The sequence below is a fragment of the Pristis pectinata genome, chromosome 17 (genome assembly GCF_009764475.1).
Source record: "Pristis pectinata isolate sPriPec2 chromosome 17, sPriPec2.1.pri, whole genome shotgun sequence".
Lineage (NCBI taxonomy): Eukaryota > Metazoa > Chordata > Chondrichthyes > Rhinopristiformes > Pristidae > Pristis > Pristis pectinata.
The window spans coordinates 633,134-640,337 of record NC_067421.1 but is presented as its reverse complement, the minus strand read 5'-3'; the positions used below and the strand labels follow the sequence as shown (position 1 = coordinate 640,337).

The window sequence follows — 7,204 nt, the reverse complement described above, 5'->3', positions numbered from 1 at the left end:
ACACGCGTGGTCGCAGCGTCCAGAAGGGTGGCAGTTTCAGCGAAACTGCGTGAACAGATGAAGAAAAGATCATCTTCGGTCCAAATTCCGTTTGCACAGTCGGGGTCACCAATGAGGCGACGGGCTACGCACCAAGCTAGAAGTCATCACACGCAGTCTGCGGGTCGAACTCCAGAATGGTTGATTCAAAACTTTGCGGCGCTGGCTTTCAAGTTCCCGCCCTCGCAGGGCGGACATGACGTCAGAGGTGCGTCACGAACGTCTTCCCGCGCGCGGGCTTTCTCTCCTCGCCGTTGAAGAAGAAGGTGCAGCGTCATTTTGGGTCGGTCTCCCCGCCGACGTGCGCGCCGATCTCCGCGCCGGTTCGCCTGCTTCCAAGATGGGTCGCCACACTGGATTGTATTACTCACAGTTGAACAATATTAAAATGCATCGGGTGATTAATTCAATGAGTTTTAATACTGAAACACTAAACCATCCCGCAGAGCGAAACAAGATTGTTGCTGACATTAAAAAAATCTCAAATCCTCAATGATTTTTTACAAGAAACTAATACACGCAATTGTGATACTTTACGCTTTTACGGCCGATGGAGGGGGATGCAATATCATTCCTCTTTCCCAGCTAAATCTGTGGGGGGGGGGGGGGATTCAATCTTTCCCGACAACACTCTTTCATTTGTTGAACATAAGTTTATAGAGGACACTGACGGTCATTTTCTGCAGTATCAGAAAAGCTAGATTTTGCACTAGTCGTATTTGCCAAGATTTCTGCACCCAATACGGGTGATCCAGGATTTTTTGGACCATTCTTTGCACTTTTTACAGATTTGGATCTTTAATCTCTGGATCTAGGAGGAGATTTTAATTGCTGGTTAGATTCAAGGTTAGATCGGTCATCTACTGAACCAACAGCTCTCAATAAATCAGCTTTATGTCTTCAATCATTTTTAATGGAAACTGGTGTTACTGAGGTCTGGCGTTTTTTACATCCAGAAGACAGGCAATATTCATTTTTTTCTCATGTTCATCACACATATTCCAGGATTGTTTTTTTTTATTGATAGTCAAATAATTTCAACAATCCGGTCCTTTGAATATAAAGAGACAGCTCTTTCAGACCATGTTCCTGTGTTTTTATCTTTAAATCTCCCCAGACTCCATCAAATAAACAGATCCTGGCGTTTTCATCTAAATTTGTTATCTGATAAAGATGTTTAAATTTTTTTAGAGAAACATATCACTTTCTTTTTTAAGGAGAATACCACAAGGGAGACTTCTGGTCTTATGATATGGGATATTTTAAAACCTTTATTAGAGGACAAATTATTTCTTATGCGGCAAGCGTTAAGAAAAAAGCTAATACAGAGAGGATTGATTTAGACAATCAATTGAAACTTCTAGAGCAAAGATATACCTTGGATCCAGATCGCACTTCATATAAAAGGCGATTTGAAATCAAAACTAAATACCACCTCCTTTTAACATATCCAATTGAAAATCAACTCTTAAAATATAAAACTCAATATTTATGTCCTTGGAGATAAAACAGGTAAATTATTGGCTCATCAATTAAAAACCTTTATAGCTAGATGGCAAATTAAAAAAAGTTCGCAAAGCCAATGAAGAAAAGACAACATATCATTTAGAAATAAATGATGCTTTTAGAGAATTCTATTCCAAACTTTATAGTTCTGATTCTCCTAAAGATGATACTGTAATGTACAACTTTTTCGACCAATTAAACATTGCTACATTCTCTGCTGATAACCGAAAACAACTAGATAAATGCATTACTCATGAGGAAATCGCCGAGGTTATACGGTCAATGCACTCTGGAAAGACACCGGGACCTGATGGATTTCAAGGAGATTTCTATAAGGCTTTCTCTTCACTGCTTATACCTTATTTAAGTTCTGTTTTATCGGATTCTTTTAAATTAGGAAGATTACCACAAACCTTTTATGAAGCTTTCATTTCACTTATTCTTAAGAAGGATAAAACCCCAACGGATTGTTCTTCATACAGACCAATTTCTTCACTGAATGTTGATGTTGAAATGTTATCTGAAGTTTTGGCTCATAGAGTAGAAAATATTTTACCATTAATTCTGTCCGATGATCAGAAGGGGTTTATCAAAAACCGTCATTCCCATTTTAATATTCGTCCTTTACTGAATATTAATTATTCTCCTTCTACGGGAATATCGTAATGTGTGATTTCTCTAGATGCCGAGAAGGCCTTTGACCGGGTCTTATGGAGTTACTTATTTAAAAGCTTAGAGAAATTTAACTTTGGGCCCGATTTTATTTAATGGATTAAATTACTTTATTTATCTCCTTCTGCCCGTGTTCTTACTAACTTTCAACTTTCTGAACCTTTTAAACTCCCACGCGGAACTAGACAGGGGTGTCCTTTGAGTCCGTTGCTATTTAACCTGGTCCTTGAACCTTTCGCTATCGCTTTTCGAGAATCTACAGAGATTGCCGGTATCTTTAGGAGAGGTACCACCCACAAGGTTTCGCTCTGTGCTGGTGATTTACTGTTCTTCATTTCTGATGTTGAGACTTCCTGACCTTCTCTGCTTTCTTTACTTTCCTGTTTTAGCCAATTTTCAGGATATCAACTGAATTTACACACGAGAGAACTTTTCCCTTTGAACAATCTGATGTCATTCTATATTAATCTTCCTTTTAAAATTGTAAGAAATCATTGTATCTATTTGGGTGTAACTATTACTAAAAATTATGAATATTTATTTAAAGAGAACTTTCTTGTTTTACTGAATTATGTGAAAAGGATCTTACCAAATTGGTTACCCCTCTCTATATCGTTGATTGACCGTATTAATTCTATTAAAATGAATATTTTACCAAATTTATGTATCTATTTCAGGCTTTGCCTGTTTTTATTCCTAAGTCCTTTTTTTTCATTTTCTTGACTCAATATATATCTTCTTACATATGGCAAAATAAACATCCTAGATTAAAGAAAGTTCATTTTCAGAAAGCTAAAAAAATAGAGGCTTTGCTTCACCCAACTTTAGGTTTTATTGCTGGGCAGTCAATATACGAAATCTTACTTTTTGGTTCCACTATATTAATCATGTGGTCTGTCCAATATGGATTTCTTTGGAAGCTAATTCTGCTTAAAAAAATGCTATTATTTCTTTGCTTGGCTCTTCACTTCCTTTATCAATAAATAAATTAACTGATCATTTGGTGGTTAAGCATGCTTTAAGGATTTGGTTGCAATTTAGAAAATATTATGGCTTATTGAGATTTTCTTTGACTAGTCCCATTTTTGAATTTTTAAAAACCTTCTATAACTGATATAGCTTTTAAAGAATGGGATAGATTGGGCATTTATTGTTTTCAGGATCTGTTTGTTGGAGGAAATTTCTTAACGTTTGAACAATTGTCAACTGAATATAATTTGCCAAAAACTCACATTTTTTGATATTTGCAAATTAGAGACTTTCTCCGATCTCAAGTACATACTTTCCCTGTAAGTCCTCTTAAGAAATTCCTAGGTGTAATTTTTAATTTGAAGCATTTTTATGATGCTTCAATATCTATGATTTATGGTAAGTTATCAGGAACGAATAAGGTCCCTTTAGACAAAATTAAAAAATGCTTGGGAACATTGTCTGCAGATTTCAATTTATGAAGAAACTTGTAATCAAATTTTTTAACTGGTTAACACTTCATCATTTTGTGCGCGTCACTCTCTCCTTCTCTTTAAAGTGGTCCATGGAGTTCACCTGTCCAAAGACAAGTTATCGCGTTTCTATTCGGATATATTTCCTTATTGTGACAAATGCAATAATGGAGAGGCTTCTTTAATTCATATGTTTTAGTCTTGTCCGAGTCTGGAAAAATACTTGATAGAGGTATTTCAAACCTTTTCCATACTGTTTAATATAAATTTTAAGTCAAATCCTTTAACTGCATTATTCGGGATTGTTGAAGAAAAATATATAATTCTGGAGACTTCTGACTTACACATATTGGCTTTCATTTCTCTTATAGCCAGGAGGGCTGTATTGCTTAAACGAAAGGAAACTACTGCCCCCACTCATGCTCAATGGTTACGGGATGTTATGTCATATCTAAACTTAGAGAAGATCCGTTGCTCTATTTCTGGATCTATTCTGAACTTTCAAATATTATTACGACCTTTTTTGAACTACTTTCAAAACCACTGATTTGGCGCTTAAAGTAGAGATATTGGCCAATATTACTATGTGTTTAGGATGTTACTAAATAGCTTTGGTTTTGGTAGTGGGGTTAGATTTTTTAAATAAAATTATTCCAACTTATCAATACTAATTGGTTATCATTTTTGTTTATTAATATGAAACAGTGATTCAGTACAATCCTTTTTGTAATATTTTGTTTTATTTCTTTTGTTTCATGTACTCTGTACTTTTTATTTGGAATTAATAAAAATTTTGAAAGTGGGAGGAAATCCGCAGGCCAGGCAGCAGCCGTGGAGAAAAGCAAGCTGTCAACGTAAGGATTAGGACACTTTGGAAACAGAAATAAACATCTCCTCGTCGGGGAATTGAACCCCGATCTCCCGCGTGACAGGCGGGGATACTGACCACTATACTCAAGAGGAACCAATGGAAGGATGTAGCCTGTTATTCGGTTGTCAGGGTACAGGAAAAGTCACAGATTCATCTCGAATGTGTTCGTTGACAGCAAAACCGGCTCCTTTCAGACACCCACCTCACTGTCTGACTGGAGAGGTCTCAGGACTCGCCAGTGAAACAGTCACTTATTTTGTTCAAGGACCGGCCGGTGGGGCTCCCATTAGGGCCTAACTGCATGTGGTTGAAAAGGATATTTCTAATCAGGATTTATTTTCCCATTTACTGATGAGAGAGGCAGGAAAGGATTTGTCGCTCTTCGACCATTTCAGGATCGACTCTCACATCATCCGGTCCGGGTTGAATCATCACCGCGCGCTGTGTGACTCCGGCCTGTTGGAGGGTGGCGACATCAACTGGACGGAACAGGGACTGCAGTCGAATGAGGAATGACGCGTCAGAAAGCAGAGCCGGGTCTGTTGATCGAGTCACAGAGTCAAACAGCACTAGAGACGGTTCAGTTCCCGAATGGCCTGCGCATTAATGAGGAGATGGTGGTATAGTGGTGAGAATAGCTGCTTCCCAAGCAGTTGACCCTGGTTCCATTCCCGGCCATTGCAGGTTCCAGAGTTTTAATCTCCCGACATCGGGACTGTCACAAGTAAATCTCTCACAGAACAACGATCTGCAGAGGTCTCGAGTTCTCTACTTATGCTAATCCGTGGGTAACTTGCTGAATTCATTTCGTTCGATGAGTGAGGGTTAGAGCGATCCCATCGCCGTTTCATTAATTATCACTTACTGTGAGCAGGTCTATGGGTCAGGGAAGCAATTTCCGTCCCTCACCTTTCCCAGTAAATTGATGAACGGATATTGCAGCTTCCGGTTCTCACGCTGTCGATATTGCCATTGCAAACTAGGTCACATGTGGTCGCCCCATACCTGGAAGGATATGGAGGTTTTGGAAAGGCTGCATAAGAGATTTACCAGGACGCTGCCTGGATTAGAGGCTATGAGTTATTAGGAGAGATTGGACAAACTTGTGTTGTTTTCCCTGGAGAGTCCGGGGCTGAGAGGAGACCTGATAGGAGTTTATAAAACTATGCGAGGCATAGATAGCGCAGGCATACAGATATATTTCGTAGGGTAGAAATGTCGAATACTTGAAGGCTTGCGTTTAAGGTGTGAGCGTACGTTTAAATCAGTTGTATGCGGCAAGTGATGCAGTGGAGGATGACCCGGGGATATTTTAGTCACCCTACGGGACAGCACGCAATGGCTTCACCCACACCTCTTGGTGGATCATTTTGTGCAAGCCAGAGGTCTCATTAATGTCGCAAACCTGTCACTGTAACAGCATAAAAGCAGAATTCCTTCAGCGTTGAAGGGCCAGTAGTGCACTTTGTCTCTTTGTGACCTCCCCCCCCCCCCCACACCCGATGCAGGTTGTCGACCCGAAACGTTGGCAATTCCTTTCCGCCCACAGATGATGCCTGACCCACTGAGTTCCTCTAGCAGAGAACATAGGACCGTGCAGCACAGGAACATGACCTTCGGCCCACAATGATGTGCCGAACTATTTAAATTACTAATCAAATACCCAACTAAACTCATCCCTTCAGCCTACACAATATCCATATCCTTCCATTCCCTGCACATCCATGCGCCTATCGAAGAGCCCCCTGGACGCCTCGATCGCTTTTGCCACCATCAGCCCGGGCAGCGCATTCCACCTCTCTCTGTGTAAAAAAAATGACACACATCTCCTATGAGCTTACCCGCTCTCACCTTAAATGAATGCATGCTGGTATTCGACAAGGTAAAGTTAAGAGGCGCATCTCTTGGAGTTGGCGATGCAATATCACAGGTGATTTATCCATGTCAGATGTCACTTTTCCAGCTCTCTGTGGCTCGACACAACATCAGGTTTGGATTTCACAGTCCGAGTCCGTTCTGAGGTCAGTCAGAATTCTTTACAGGGACTTGTTCAAAGTTCAAGATCTCCAGCATGAAGATGCCGGGGATTGAACCCGGGACCTCATGCATGCAAAGCATGCGGTCTCCCACTGAGCTACATTCCCACTGCCACTCCACAATTTCAGAAGTCCGCTCGTTTCTGGGTCTCACCCGTTGAGTAGAAAACAGAGGTACTGGAACACAGAAAACAAGGCTGGAACTGGCCATTCGGCGTTTCCCGCTCCACCATTCAGTGCGACCATGGCTCATCATCCAAGTTCAACCCCCTGTTCTGCTCTCTCCCCACACGCCGTAAAAACCTTCTGGCGAAAATGCCATTTAGAATTAAATCAAAACAAGACATTAGACCTGGCAAGTCCGTTAGGTCCAAGGATGTCACCGGAGGAAACATGCACATCCCCTTGAAAGGGAAGCACAACATCAGGACTCCGGACGTGAGACCCCGCAGGGAAGGCTCCCACTGAGCCCAGTCAGGCAGCAGCAGGGAGCGCCCGCCTCCGGACAGCGTAATGTTACCCAGCTGACAATGACACGAACAGCAAAAGCTGCCGGATCGACAGCGTCCCTGGGTGGGCTCGAACCACCAATCTTTCGGTTAACAGTCGAACGCGCTGACCGATTGCGCCACAGAGAC

General features: G+C 41.1%; 2 non-coding genes across 2 annotated transcripts; both read right to left on the bottom strand.

Moving 5' to 3' along the window:
* Positions 1–6,602: 6,602 nt before the first annotated feature.
* trnaa-ugc (transfer RNA alanine (anticodon UGC)) lies at positions 6,603–6,674 on the bottom strand. Its single transcript has one exon. It is a non-coding gene; the product is annotated as a tRNA-Ala (tRNA).
* Positions 6,675–7,130: 456 nt separating this feature from the next.
* On the bottom strand, positions 7,131–7,204 carry trnan-guu (transfer RNA asparagine (anticodon GUU)). The gene has a single exon. It is a non-coding gene; the product is annotated as a tRNA-Asn (tRNA).